Source organism: Portunus trituberculatus, chromosome 21, assembly GCF_017591435.1.
Source record: "Portunus trituberculatus isolate SZX2019 chromosome 21, ASM1759143v1, whole genome shotgun sequence".
Lineage (NCBI taxonomy): Eukaryota > Metazoa > Arthropoda > Malacostraca > Decapoda > Portunidae > Portunus > Portunus trituberculatus.
The window spans coordinates 10,293,375-10,308,483 of record NC_059275.1 but is presented as its reverse complement, the minus strand read 5'-3'; positions in this window follow the sequence as shown (position 1 = coordinate 10,308,483).

Below are 15,109 nucleotides of genomic sequence, written 5' to 3'. Positions count from 1 at the left end.
CTCCAAGCAGGTGTGGTAGAACCTACTTCAGGTCCAGTTTTCAATTCTCTCTGTCCAAGAGCCAGGCTGCAGCATACATGGCTACTCCCTGGACATTACGGAGTCTCTGGGTTTCAAGGTGATTTACCCCTATTCTCTTCTGATGCCAACCCAGCACCTACGGTGGCTGGGCATGGAGTGGGACTTTGTTTTCGGAAGGGTCCGGTTGTCGCAGGAAAACGCCAACAAGACTCTTCGCTAAGTTTTTCGGGCCTCTGTCTCGAAGACGATGACTCGCCGCCAGTGGGAAGCCTTGTTGGGTTCCCTAAACGTTGCAGCAGAAGTTTACCCCCTAGGGAGACTACGGCACCGCAGGCTTGTCAGAGAGGTGAATTCGGTTTCTCTTCCCTATCTCAGAGACAGCCTTTATTGGGTTCCTTTCCATCTCTCAAGGTTTGTTTTTTGTTTTTTTTCGGCCGTGACTAGAACACCTTCCTCCGTCGCTGGTTCCCCTGGGTGCTTCCTCTCCCGTCCCTGAGAGTCTCTACAGATGCCTCGGAGCACGGCTGGGGCTATCAGTCCTCCCAGAGCCATCAGGAAACCAGACCTCAGGGCGACACACTTCAACGCGAAGGAGCTACACGTGACCCTTCGTTTTCTCAGTGCTCACAGAGATTTGCACTGCATGGGAATCATTTTTGAGGTGGACAACCCTGCAGCGGTTTTTTGTCTCAGCCGCCAGGGCTCTTCCAGGTCAGAAGCCCTGTTGTCTCTTTCGGAAATTATCTTTCTTAGAGGCTCACTGCTGGTCTCTCCACCTTTCTGCTGTCTTCGTTCCAGGAGAGGAAAATCACTGGGCCTATGCTTTGTCCTCTTTCCGTCATTCCTCGGTAGAATGGCTACTGCTCCCAGAGACTTTCAGCTTCCTGGTCCGCCACAGCTGGTTTCCAGAGGTAGACCTCTTCTTTTCTTTTCCCATTCCACGGCTCTTTTTTCCCTGTACATCATACAGAACAGTGGCAGGGGGCCCGAATGCTTTGCTACTCGAGTGGAACAGGTGGAGCCTATATTTTTCCTCCTCCTTCCACCAGAGTACTCCTCAGGATCTCCCACCACCTACGGTTTTTTTAGGGGAAGGTTCTTGTGATTGCTCCTTGTTGGCCAGCCCAAGCATGGTTCTCCGAACTATGACGATGGGCTCCCGACCTCCTGTTTTTGGGAAACAATCGTCTAGTCAACTGTTTGATGACCAGACTACAGAAGTCTTTCCTCCTTCACGCGTGGAGCTTCTCTGCTAAGCACTTAGACGGAAGTATTCCTCAGCGGCGGTAAAGGATTTGCTCCATGCTGTGCGCCCCTCCTCCAGCAGACAATATGTGTCTTGCTGGCAAGCGTTCCACAGATTCCTCCTTTCCCAAGAGACTTCTGTTGTGTCAGAAGAAACGGTTTTCTCTTTTCTTTCCTACTTGGCAGACGGGAGAGGTAGAGCACTCTCTACTGTCAGTGTTCACCTCGCTGCTTTGTCCGACCCTCTGCTTTATGCAATGGGATTAAGCTCATTTCACAAGTAGTTACGCTGCTCAAGCCAGGTCTTTGTCACCAGCTTCCCCAGTTTAGGCAGGGACGCCATCTTTGGTTTCTGCAAAGGGTCATGAACCTTTTCCAGTCGGACTCTTTCAGACTTTCTCCTTCAGCACTACAGTTCCTGAAGAGGGCTCCGTTCCTGACTGCCCTAGCCTCGGGCTTTTGAATCCCCCAGCTCAGGGCGGTCACTCGTTTTCCACAGTGGACGTCTTTCGCTGACGACATCTCCAGCGTCTCTTTAGCTGCTTTTCCTTCTTTCTTGGGCAAGTACGAGCGGGAGGATCACCGTCTACAGCCAATGTTGGTTCCTTCTTGGTTTTTTCAGGGTACACTTCTTCCCCTGTGCCCAGTGGCTGCCCTGAAGTCTTTCCTGGATGTCATCCCGGATTCCCCCTTCCCAGGTCATTTTTAACCTCGGAGGGGGGTAAGCAGTTGTCTTCCAGGAGGATCTTAAGTCTCCTCAGGGACGTTTTCAAGGAGGCTGACCCTGGCTAGTTTCCTCGGGCCCATGATTTTTGGGAAGCTGCCTCTTCCCTGGCCTTCATGAGGACCTTTTCCTTGTCCAGAGTGTTGGAAAGGGGCCAATGGAATTCTTCTCGTTCTTTTGTAACGCGTTACCTCTCTTGTTCTTGGCAAGACACCCCTTGTATTGCACTTCGGGTTCTGCCTTCACAGCTCCCCCTCTGTTGATTTGTGTTCCTATGCTTTTCTGGCTTCCAGAAGAGATGGGTTGATTGGGTTTCCAGTTGTTTCCTATTTCAATTATGTTGTATCTCGACCATTCCATCGTTTTTGGTTGGCCCTGACTGCAGCCCCTCCACCTGTGGTACGTAGCACAGTGCACTATAGTCTGTTCACTTTAGTCTAAGCCGTGAAGCCGAGCCTCATTTGAAAGAAGGCCGCTGATTGGCTGGCCCCCTCTCTCACTCACGTTGTGTTGAAAGGCTGCGTCATGAATGCTTTGTGGTACATGCTTTTGTTTTATTCGTTATATCTCATCTTATACACATAACAGACAGTTTCTGTTGGTACCGTTACACTTAACAGTAAATGCAGAAGCTTTGATACTCGGGGAAAAAACAATTAATAAGCAACTATAAAGAAGTTTTAGCGAGTTGAAGTGGAAAACTTTTCGCGACATCTTTATAACACTGTTTACTTATCATCATATCCTTTGGATATTTTTAAGGAATGCTGTTATAACACAAAATGAGTGAGAGAGGGGGCCAGCCAATCAGCGGCCTCCTTTCAAATGAGGCTCGGCTTCACGGCTCAGACTAAAGTGAACAGACTATAGCTGAGTGAGTCTTCCTAAAATACAAGCTTTGACGCCTTCGGTGAAAAGCCTATTTTTGGGAAGACGAGTAAAACTAGTGCACGTCAAGTTCCCCGCCCTGGCTTTGCCTTTCCTCCCCTCTCTGATCAGGAATGCCTCTGCTCGTTTTCTTTCTCCTTGTCAGCTAGTGCAGCCTAGACTTATCTGGATGTTTTTGGTGGTACTTTTTACGGTCTGTTATCCCATTTCTTGGAAATGAGGGTCGCGTTGCTCCACTATAGCACAGTGCACTAGCTTCACTCGTCTTCCCAAAAATAGGCTTTTCGCCGAAAGCGTAAAAGCTTGTATTACGATAATAATGATAACAACAATAATAACAATAATAATTATTGATTACTATTATTATTATAAAAATAATAATAATAATAATTATAATAATCATCATAGTAATAATAATAATAATAATAATGATAATAATAGTGATAAAAAAAATGATAATAATAATCACAAAAAAATAATTATAATAAAAATAATAATAATAACAACAACAAATAATAATAATAATAATAATAATAATAATAATAATAATAATAATAATAATAATAATAATAATAATAATAATAATAATAATAATAAATGATAATATTTATAATAATAATAATAACAATAGAAAATAATAATAATAATAATAATAATAATAATAATAATAATAATAATAATAATAATAATAATGATAATAACTAATAATAACAATAATATTGATAATAATAATAGTAATAATAACAAAATAATGATAATAATAATAATAATAATAATAAAAAAAAATAATAATAATAATAATAATGATAACAATAATAATAATAATAATAGTAATAATAATAAAAATAATAATAATAATAACAATAATAATACTAATAATAGTAATAATAATAATAATAATAATGATAATAATAATAATAATAATAATAATAATAATAATAATAATAATAGCAATAGAAATAACAATAACAATAGAAATAATATTTGTAATATTAATAATAACAATACTGATAATAATAATAATTATAATAATAATAATAATAATAATAATAATAATAATAATAATAATAATAATAATAATATTAATAATAATAATAATAATAATAATAATAATAATAATAATAATAATAATAATAATAATAATAATAATAATAATAATAATAATAATAATATTATTATTATTATTATTATTATTATTATTATTATTATTATTATTATTATTATTATTATTATTATTATTATTATTATTATTATTATTATTATTATTATTATTATTATTATTATTATTATTATTATTATTATTATTATTATTATTATTATTATTATTATTATTATTATTATTATTATTATCATCATCATTATTATTATTGTTTAGGATAATGATAATATTAACAATAATGATAATAATAATAATAATAATAATAATAATAATAATAATATAATAATAATAATAATAATAATAATAATAATAATAATAATAATAATAATAATAATAATAATAATAATAATAATAATAATAATAATAATAATAATAATAATAATGATGATGATGATGATGATAATGTTAATAATAATAATTATTATTATTATTGTTATTATTATTATTATTATTATTATTATTATTATTATTATTATTATTATTATTATCATTATTATTATTATTATTATTATTATTATTATTATTATGATTATTATTTTTATTTTTATTATTATTATTATTATTATTGTTATTATCATCATTATGATATTAATATTATAATAATAATTATTATTATTATTTTTTTTTTATTATCATTATTATTATTATTACTATTATCATCATCATCATCATTATTACTATTATTTGAATAATAATAGAAATAATGATAACAATAACTAGATAATAAAGAATATAGCAGTACGTAGCCTAAGTAGAGCCATACACCTCACCACGCACTGTGATCAGAGCAGAGAGCAGCAGGGATGGACGTCTTTTTCTACAAATAGCTCGAAATGCATACATTTTTGGTGATTTTTGACTGCCAGAGACATACATTTCCTCAAAATTATTATTTCGAATGATATACTAAACTATAGGTTTTTGGACAACAAGTCGGGATTGTTGGAGCGATATCTCCATTGCAATTATCTGGAATGAGGAAGTACTGGCCCTGCAGACTCAGCGTGCGTTCTGTCAGGGTGCGATATATCTTGGGCGACTCGGGTGTCACACAGGGTCAATCTACCCTGCTAAATGGCAGGATAGGCGCGTGCCGTTGTAGGGGTATAAAAATGAGACCCTGTAGGAAGCAAATCGTGTCGCCCTTGCAAGATCCCGTTCGCCCCCTTAATACGCATGAGCAGATGAGAAACCCCTACCAGATGTAGGACTCATTCACACCGAATACAGAGAGGAAGTTTTGGTGTGGGTTAAAGTTTAGAGGACAGCGACGGTGCTGCCATCTGTTGGAAGCGAGTAATTTCATAGAAAACGTTATTAGGAGTAACTTAAAATTTCTCCCATGCTTCCTCCCCCTCCCTTTATTTTTCATTGCATTTTCTCGTGGTTATGAACTTATAAGGCAAATAAAACATATATATATATATATATATATATATATATATATATATATATATATATATATATATATATATATATATATATATATATATATATATATATATATATTGTGAGGGGCACTGCCTTGTTTCCCCTTTAATTTATCATTTTATTATATGCCCATTGTATGGCGGCCCAAGCGCGGGTTGTCGCTGTTCCGCTGTGCGGCCAACCACCCTCTCTTTGTTTCCACCATTTTGTTGTGCCTGCGAGCCTCGCCTCAGTACCAGGGTAGTCTTCAGCTGAGGTGGACGCGGATGCTCGTGCTTCTGGCACAGTCGAGCTACGTGTTGCTGGGCTTCTCTTGGTGCTCACTTGTCATCGGTCTGGGAGTTGTGCCCTCCCTTGAGTAGCTGGCTTGCTACTGGTTAGACCGGGGCTGTAGAACAGCGGGTTGTTGTTCTGAGAGAAGTGTAGTTGGTTTGGCGGCATTTCTCGTGCGTTCGTCCACTCGGGTGTGGCGACGCGGAGGGACGCGTTATTGTTTCGTCCCGTTGTTGCTGTTGGTGGCTGTAGTCACCAGTGGGGTTTGGTGGGCGGCTGTGTGCCCCCATCATCTTTTGTGTAGTATCAGTAGTATACTGTATTGTAGTGGTTGTAGCCACGCACGCTATTGAATGCTGAGAGGCTTCATGTCGGCCAGTGTTGCGTAGTTGTCCGCCAGACTTGTCTGTGACGAGTATCTGGACTCCGTGTATAGCTGTTGTCACCCGTAGGTGGTGTCTGGGCTTGTGTGTACACCACCGGATGTGCTGTACACATCATATATTGTAGTAGTCATAGGCTAGGGGTGTCAGTCTGATAGGTGTTAGGAAGCACTTGTCGTAGATAGGATAGTATAGTAATATACTGCGCGTGTTGTCCCAGTCTGTGGACAAGGCGTGTGGAGAGGCATTAATACTTCATAGAGAAGTGGGTGGAATTGTCCTTGTGGGCGGTTTCTCTAGGGGTATTAAGGCCTCGCCCTGTTACACATAACATCTACCATTTATAAATTCTACTTGGTTGGGTACAGGAGGAGAAGGAGTTGCTGAGGAGATTCCCTTACAGTGGGGGAAATTATACACTGTTGGCGACCTTGAAAGAACCTGAGGGTTACGGCGGCTGTGAGTTATAGTAGTGGGGACTCTGTGGAGTTTTTATATTCCCCACTGTACTGACCGTAACAAAGTTGGCGATTTTGCCAGAATAACACTCTAGTGAGCTGTAGCAGTTAACCGCAGCCGTGGCGTGTACGTAACATAAAAGTGGCGACCTCGCCAGGATAAAACAAGTGCTTTATAGTGTGTAGTGTTATTGTGTGGGGTATTATTACTTATATTATTTTATTGTTTGTGAGAACGAGTCCCTGTGAGCACCATGGAGAGAGTTACTGGCCTTTTCACCAATGGAGGGTGAGGATGCGAGTGTGAGCCGGCGAGACTCACCACGTGGGTATGATGAGTCGTTGGCCGCGCGTGGGGTCAGTGAGGACGCACGTATGTCTCATGATAACGGATGTGGCTGTCCCAGTGAAGGTGATGTGGGATATATTAGCCCTGGCAGAAGTATCGGAAGCAGGAAAGGCTCCCGACGATCTAGTCCAGCAAGCAGTATTGCTGATAGTGTCCAGTCAGCTGCCAGACTGGAGGAACTGCGATTGAAGCTGGAAATGAGGAAAATGGAGATAGAAGCAGAAGAGAGGCGAGAGTTGAAGAGATTAGCTGCGGAAGAGAGACGAGAGTCAAACAGACTAGCAGCAGAGCAGGAGGCTAGAGAGATGGAGGAAAGACGAGAAATTCAGAGACTAGCAGCAGAGCAGGAGGCTAGAGAGGTGGAAGAGAGACGAGAGTTAAACAGACTAGCAGCAGAGAAGGAGGCTAGAGAGATAGAGAGAAAAAGGGCAGATAAAGATAGAGAGTTGGAGTGGGAGAGAACTCGCCATGCAGTAAGTACGCCTGGAGTTGTTGGTAGTGTAGGAGGAGGAAAACAGAGTGTAGAGCGTACTTTAGTTCAAAGTCTCCAGCTAGTCCCTGAATTTGATGAGTCTAAAGTGGCTGAATGGTTTGTTCGCTTCGAGAGGAAAGCCAAGGAGTTTGCTTGGTTTTGAGAGAGATGGGTAGGCTTGGTTGCGAATAAACTCAAGGGAAAAGCCTTGGAAGTTTATGATAAAATGTCAGCTGATGATCTGGATGATTATGAGGAGTTTAAGGCTGACATATTGCGGGCATATGAGCTGCGACCAGAAGCCTATCGCTTGCAATTCAGAGGAAAGAGGAAGCGAGCAAGTGACTCCTACCTCGAGTGTGCTCGTTCACTGGAGCAAGTGTTTGAGAAGTGGATTGCAAGCGAGGGTGTTGACTCTCTCGAGGCTTTGAAGGAGTTAGTAGTTATGGAGCAGTTCATCGACATTGCTGATAATGAGCTGGTACCTCTGTTGAGGGAGAAGAGGTTTAGGACTTTGAAGGAGGCTGCTACATGGGCTGATGATTATGTGTTGGCTGTGTAGCAGCCTGGGAGTTGGAGTCGGAAGGAAGGTGGTCCTAAGGGAGGCCCAGGGAGTGGTGGCAGTTCTTCCTCGGGCTCTCCAGGCCACTTTAGGCACTATACTGGATTCGGCAGTAAGATGGGTTTGGGAAAGCCCCAGGCCCCGACCCCTCCTTCTTCTGCGAAGGATGGGACGGCGGGGAAGGCGGCCCCCTAAAACTCCCAAGTATGATTACCAGCCTACGTGCTATCACTGCCGAGGAAAAGGGCATTTTAAGTTCAATTGCCCAAAGTTAGTAACAGCTGAAACTCCCAAGTCCTCGCAGAAACCAGTTGCCTTGTTGGTGTGGCCTGACACAGTTCGTGGTGATGAGTTGACTGCTCCTTCAGGCTTTAGAAGTGAGAAGGCACGGCGTGTGCCTGAGTTGTGTTTGGAGGAGGGAGAGCAGGTTGGCCCACCTGTCCCTCCCCTGTTGCCAAGCCCGCACCTAAGGATAGTGAGCTGGACTGCTGCCGTCCTTTCCTGTGTGGAGGCACTGTTGAGATTGATGGCACAAAGTATCCCGTCACTGTACTGCGTGATACGGGAGCACAGCAGTCAGTGTGCCGAAATGTCACTGGTAGGAAGGTGACATCTAGCAAGGCAGTGTTGTGTCGTGGACTTAACACTGTGGAGGAGTTCGTGACGGCTGAGGTGACGCTGTCATGTCCTCTTGTCACTGCTACGGCTCAGGTAGCAGTGGCAGACGAACTGCCAGTCGCAGGAGTGGACTTCCTGCTTGGGAATGATTTGGCTGGTGGTCGTGTATGGATCCCAACCTCTGATGAGGATGAGGTTGCTGAAGAGTCTGGGCCAGTGGTGCAAGACTCTGTGAATGTTATTACCCGCTCTCAGGCCCGCTGGGCTGAGAGAGAGCCTGTTACTACCCAGGAGGCTGCTAGCAGCCAGGTGGGATTGACTCCAGATGGGAGTAGCAGTGCTGATGTGGTGGAGCCAGTGTTGGGCTCACCATTGAGTTCTGGTGTAGAGGCTGACGGTGACGGCGTGGAGTCACTTGTTAATGCACCGGACTCGGCTTTGGGAGTTGTTGCTGAGAGTGAGGACGGAGTGTTGGGTGTAGCTGAGTTGTTTGATGGTTATCCTCACTCTGCAGAGCACTCCGGAGGAGCACTCGTGCTGAGTTGCTTCCTGGTGTGGAGGCTGAGGGCTCTGATGTTCAGCACAGGCCCCAGCATGATAAGTCAGGCAGTTTGTTGGAAGTTGGCGCCCAGGGTGGGAGACTTCCAGTTCTGCGGGGAGTTGGAAGTTTCTCCCCCTGTGGAGCATCGTGGAGGCAGGGAGCGAGCTGTTCCCTTGCCTGGTGACTGCCTGGCTGGTGGTGATGATCCTTCTGAGGACTCACCGGATCACATGGCAGGAGCGGAGCAGCCTGGGCCAGCTCTCCGTCCTCGATGCCGTGTGGGACGTAGGGTTGCAGCGTTGCCTCAACCCCATGACCCTATAGTCCCCCTTTCTCTTACCCAGCTAGAGCCTGCAGAGCTCATTCGTAGGCAGCAGGAGGACCCGGCGTTGGCCTCCTTCTTTGCTCGAGTGGGTGAGGGAAGTGAGGAGTTGGAGGGCAGGGAGGAGTTTGTTTTGCATCAAGGGGTGTTGTGTCGTAGATGGCAGGAGAGTGACGGTGGTGAACTACTGCAAGTAGTTGTGCCGCATAAGCTGCGTGAGGCACTTGTGCTGTTGGCACATGAGGGGCCCATGGCTGGACACCTGGGCATCCGAAAGACCGTCGCTCGCCTGCGTCGCAATTTTTTGGTGGCCCAGCATGTCTGGAGAAGTAGCCACGATTCTTAAGTGCTGCCACACTTGTCAAGTGGTGGGCAAGCCTAATCAGACACCCCCCTGTGGCGCCACTCCACCCCATCCCTGCTGTTGATCCTCCCTTCACGAGGGTTTTGATTGATATAGTAGGTCCTCTGCCTACTACCAGGGCTGGTCACAAGTATTTGTTGACCATAATGGATGTTACCACGCGGTACCCTGAAGCAATTCCCTGAGAAGCACTCACTCTAAGGTGGTGCTGAAGGCTTTGTTAACCTTCTTTACACACTTTGGATTGCCAGCAGAGCTGCAGTCCGATCAGGGGACCAACTTTACTTCAAAGTTGTTTAAGGATACGATGACTGCGTGGGGGATCAAGCATATTGTGTCCAGTGCTTATCATCCACAGTCTCAGGGAGCCCTGGAGAGACATCATCAAACTCTCAAGACCATGCTCAAGAGTTTCTGCATGGAGAGAGATAAGGATTGGGACGAGGGTGTCCCTTTGTCTTATTTGCGGTGAGAGAAGCGCCCACTGAGTCCTTGGGTTTCTCACCCAATCAGCTAGTGTTTGGACACCGAGTGCGTGGACCGCTCGACGTTGTTCGGGAGGCTTGGTGTCAGCCGTCGCCTGAGCGCCCTGTCTCACTGCTTAAGAGCCTCATGAGCAGTCGAGAGAGATTAGCCAAGGCATTAGAGGTGGCGCAGGCCCACCTGTGTAAGGCCCAGCAGAGTATGAAGGGGTATTATGACCGAAGGGCCGAGTATCGGAGTTTTGCCCTGGAGATGAAGTGCTCGTGCTGTTACCACTTCAGGGCCAGCCGCTTGCTGCCCGCTATAGTGGCCCCTATGTTATAGAGAAGAAGGTAGGTGACCTCGACTACCTGGTGGTCACTCCTGACCGGCGCAAGAGGGCTCAGCTGTGTCACGTTAACATGCTGAAGCCCTATTTTCGTTCTACTAGCCAGAAGGGCTCTTTTAGTTCTGCCGTGCAAGAGGCATCTTCAGTTTTGTTTTTCTGCCGGGAGGGAGAGGCTCCAGAAGTTATTGGGCCTGAACCTGTTGTTCCTACAGGGCAGTGGGAACGGAATAGCCTCCATCTCTTGAAAGAGAAGGTTGAACATTTAGGGGATCAGCAAGATGAGTTGCTTCGGCGGCTGAGGAAGTACTCTTCAGTGTTTAGCAGTGTCCCTGGCAGGACATAGTTGATAGAACACGATATTGATGTTGGGGACGAAAAGCCTGTCAAATGGTCCCCATACCGAGTGAGCCCAGGAGTACAATGTCATAGTAAGACATATAAGAGGAGCAGACAACGTTGTGGCCGGTTGTCTGTCCCGGAGCCATTCCATTTAATCAGTTCCATGCCTTTTAAAAAAATTTTGTAAATGTTTTGTTTCCAATTTTTTTTTTTTTTTTTTTTTCTTTTAAGGGAGGGCGTGTGAGGGCGCTGCCTTGTTTCCCTTTAATTTATTATTTTATTATATGCTCATTGTATGGCGGCCCCAAGCGCGGGCTGTCGCTGTTCCGCTGTGCGGCCAACCACCCTCTCTTTGTTTCCACCATCTTGTTGTGCCTGAGAGCATCGCCTCAGTACCGGCCAGTCTTCAGCGGAGTTAACACGTACGTTCTCGGCACAGTAAGAGACACGTGTGGCTGGACTGTGCGTTACCAGTACTCATTAGTCATCGGTCTGGGAGTTGTGCCCTCCTGTTGAGTAGCTGGCTTGCTACTGGGTAGACCGTGACTGTTAGAGCAACGGGCTTGTTGCTCTAGGAGAGGTGTAGTAAGTTTGGCTACATTTCCTGTTGTGCGTTCGTCCACTCGGGTGGCGGCGCAGAGGAGAGACACACTTTGTCTCGTCCTGTTTGTTTGTTGGTGGCTGTAGTCACCAGTGGGGTTTGGTGGGCGGCTGTGTGCCCCCACCATCGTTTGTGTAGTATCAGTAGTATACTGTATTGTAGTGGTTGTAGCCACGCACACTATGCTGAGAGGCTTCATGTCGGCCAGTGGTGCGTAGTTCTCGTCCGCCAGACTTGTCTGTGACGAGTATCTGGACTCCGTGTATAGCGGTTGTCACCCGTAGGTGGTGTCTGGGCTTCTGTGTACATCACCGGATGTGCTGTACACCTTATATATTGTAGTAGTGTAGGCTAGGGGTGTCAGTCTGACAGGTGTCAGGAAGCACTTGTCGTAATAGGATAGTATAGTAATATACTGCGCGTGTTGTCACAGTCTGTGATTCATCACCGTCTGTGGACAAGGCGGGCAGAGAGGCATTAATACTTCATAGAGAAGTGGGTGGAATTGTCCTTGTGGATGGTTTCTCCAGGGGGTATTAAGGCCTCGCCCTGTTACACATAACATCTACCATTTATAAATTCTACTTGGTTGGGTACAGGAGGAGAAGGAGTTGCTGAGGAGATTCCCTTACAGTGGGGGAAATTATACACTGTTGGCGACCTTGAAAGAACCTGAGGGTTACGGCGGCTGTGAGTTATAGTAGTGGGGACTCTGTGGAGTGTTTTATAATCCCCACTGTACTGACCGTAACAAAGCTGGCGATTTGGCCAGAATAACACTCTAGTGAGCTGTAGCAGTTAAGGGGAGAGTCCGGTTTAGATACCTACCAAATATATTTTTTCACAAAAGTCATTTTTTATATTTTGGGGTCTCCAAACCGGACTCTCCCCTTAACCGCAGCTGTGGCGTGTACGTAACAATATATATATATATATATATATATATATATATATATATATATATATATATATATATATATATATATATATGTGTGTGTGTGTGTGTGTGTGTGTGTGTTTTCTGCCCACCTCCGTCTGTGCCACACCATACTCCTCACTTGCACCTCTTACGTCTGTCTTGTGACCCCTTCTGCTCTTGGTGTAGGACTACCTCTGATGCCATGGAACATTTCCTGCTTCAATGACCACGCTTCCATTCTCAATATACTGCACTTCGCTCCTGGCTCTCCACCCTGGCCATCACAACGCTCGACCTGCCCACCCTCTTGGCGGCCTCAGGTGTCCACCTCTCCTGGTAACCTGCTGTCCTTCGCCTTACTTGTACCTTCTTGAGGAAGACCGGCCAGCTACCACGTCTGTGATACCCACACAGAACTACCCCAGGGCTCATAAGGATTCAAAAGATGCCATGAAGATCTAAGAATGATACCTGGGGTAGTCCTGTGTGGGTATCACAGGCGTGGTACCTGGCCGGTCTTCCTCAAGAAGGCACAAGCAAGGTGAAGGACAGCAGGTTGCCAGAAGCGGTGGACACCTGAGGCCGCCAGGAGGGTGGGTGGGCAGGTCAAGTGTTGTGATAGCCAGGATGCGTAGTGCAGTGTGTTGAGAGTGGAAGCGTGGGCACTGAAGCAGGAAATGTTCCATGGCCTCAGGGGTAGTCATACACCAAGGGCAGAAGGGGTCACGAGACAGACGTAGGCAGGGCAAGTGAGCACCGAGCATGGTGTGGCCCAGGCGGATCTAGCGATGGCTGATGTGCCTTGCTCTCCTTCCCGTGACTGACTGACTGTTTGAATCTTGTAACAGCGCTCATCCTCCCCCGCTGATGGAATCCCCCATCCCTCACCCCCTTACTACTTGCAACTCGCGCGCCATCTGTGAGAAGCTCAGCTCCCTAATCAATTCCTCCAACCCGCTCATTGAACCCGTATATCCTTATATTATAGAATATACTATAGCATCCTTGGGGGGCACGCGCTGGATTCGCCAGGCACTGTCTTTAACAAGTCCCAGCGAGTCTGGGAGCCGTATGCCCTGTAGAGTTTTACCGATTCCCAAGTCTTGTAGATATTGAATGATTATTTTGCTTACTCTTTGGTTACTCACACACAGGATTCTTTTAATAATACACGCGTGTTTATTTTTGCGCGCAGCCGACGCCGTCCCTCACAACCCTCCACCAAGCGACGCAGTTCGAGGCCCTCCTCCAGGAGTTTCCTCTCCTTACATCCCCACAGTCCGCCCCGCCTTGGGTCCAACACGGGCTACAGCACTCCATCGTGACAACTCGTCTCCAGTTGTCACGCAAAGAGTTTGACCTCATGCTGGAGGAAGGCATTGTGCGCCCGTCTGACAGCAACTGGGCGTCGCCACTTCACATGGTGCCCAAGGCCCAGGATGGAGAATGGTGGGCTTGCGGGGATTACAGGGCTCTTAACGCCATGACCCGCCCCGACAGGTATCTTATCCCCCACGTGCTGGACTTCCACACCAAGCTCCATGGCAAGTCTATCTTCTCGAAGATCGACCTCCTGCGGGCGTTCCACCAGATTCCTGTGGCAGAGGACGACGTTTCGAAGACCGCGGTGATTATGCCCTTCGGATTGTTCGAATACCCCTTTATGAACTTCGGTCTTCGCAACGCCGCCCAGACCTTTCAGCTGTTCATGGGCAGGGTCCTGAGAGGGTTGGACTTCGTCGTCGTTTACATCGATGACATTCTTATCACGTCCTCCTCGCCTCAGCAGCATGCAGTCCACCTGCGGCAGGTGCTTAGTCGCCTTCAGGACCACGGCCTCAAACTCCACCCTCAGAAGTGCGTGTTGGGCGTCCCGTCCGTGGACTTTCTGGGCCACAAGGTGAGTGCGGAGGGTCTGGAGCCCCTCCCCCCAGAAGGTGGCAACCATTGAGGATTTCCTGCGCCCCACGACCGTCAGGAAACTCAGGGAATTCCTGGGGATGATTAACTACTACCACCGGTTCATCCCCCAGGCCGTCGCTCTTCTGGCTACCCTCAACGACCTCCTGAAGGGCGTTAAGAAGAACTCACCTAAGCCCCTGGACTGGGGGCAAGAGGCAGAGCGCGCTTTTCAAGCCATCAATCGCAGGCTCGTCTCCCTGACCCGCCTCGCCTACCCAGTCCCCCAGGCCCCAACGGTGCTCTCCACGGACGCGTCGGCGGAAGCTGTGGGCGCGGTGCTACAGCAGGAAGTCGCCGGAGAGCTCAGGCCGGTTGCCTTCTTTAGCAAGCGGTTGGAACCGGCTCAGCGCTCCTACAGCGCCTTTGACAGGGAGCTCTTGGCAGTGTACGAAGCCGTGCGTCACTTTCGCCACTTCCTGGAGGGCCGTGAGTTCCACGTGCTCACAGACCACAAGCCTTTAACTCACGCCATGGCCCAGACGGGCGACAACTTCACCCCCCGAGTGTGTAGGCAGTTCGCCTTCATCTCTAAGTTCACCACGGACCTCAGGCACATTCGGGAAGAGGAAAACACAGTGAATGATGCTCTCTCCCGTGGCGACGCTCCCTCCCGCACGGTCGCCGCCCTGTCTCGTCCTCCACCTTTGGACTACGAAGCGGTGGCGGC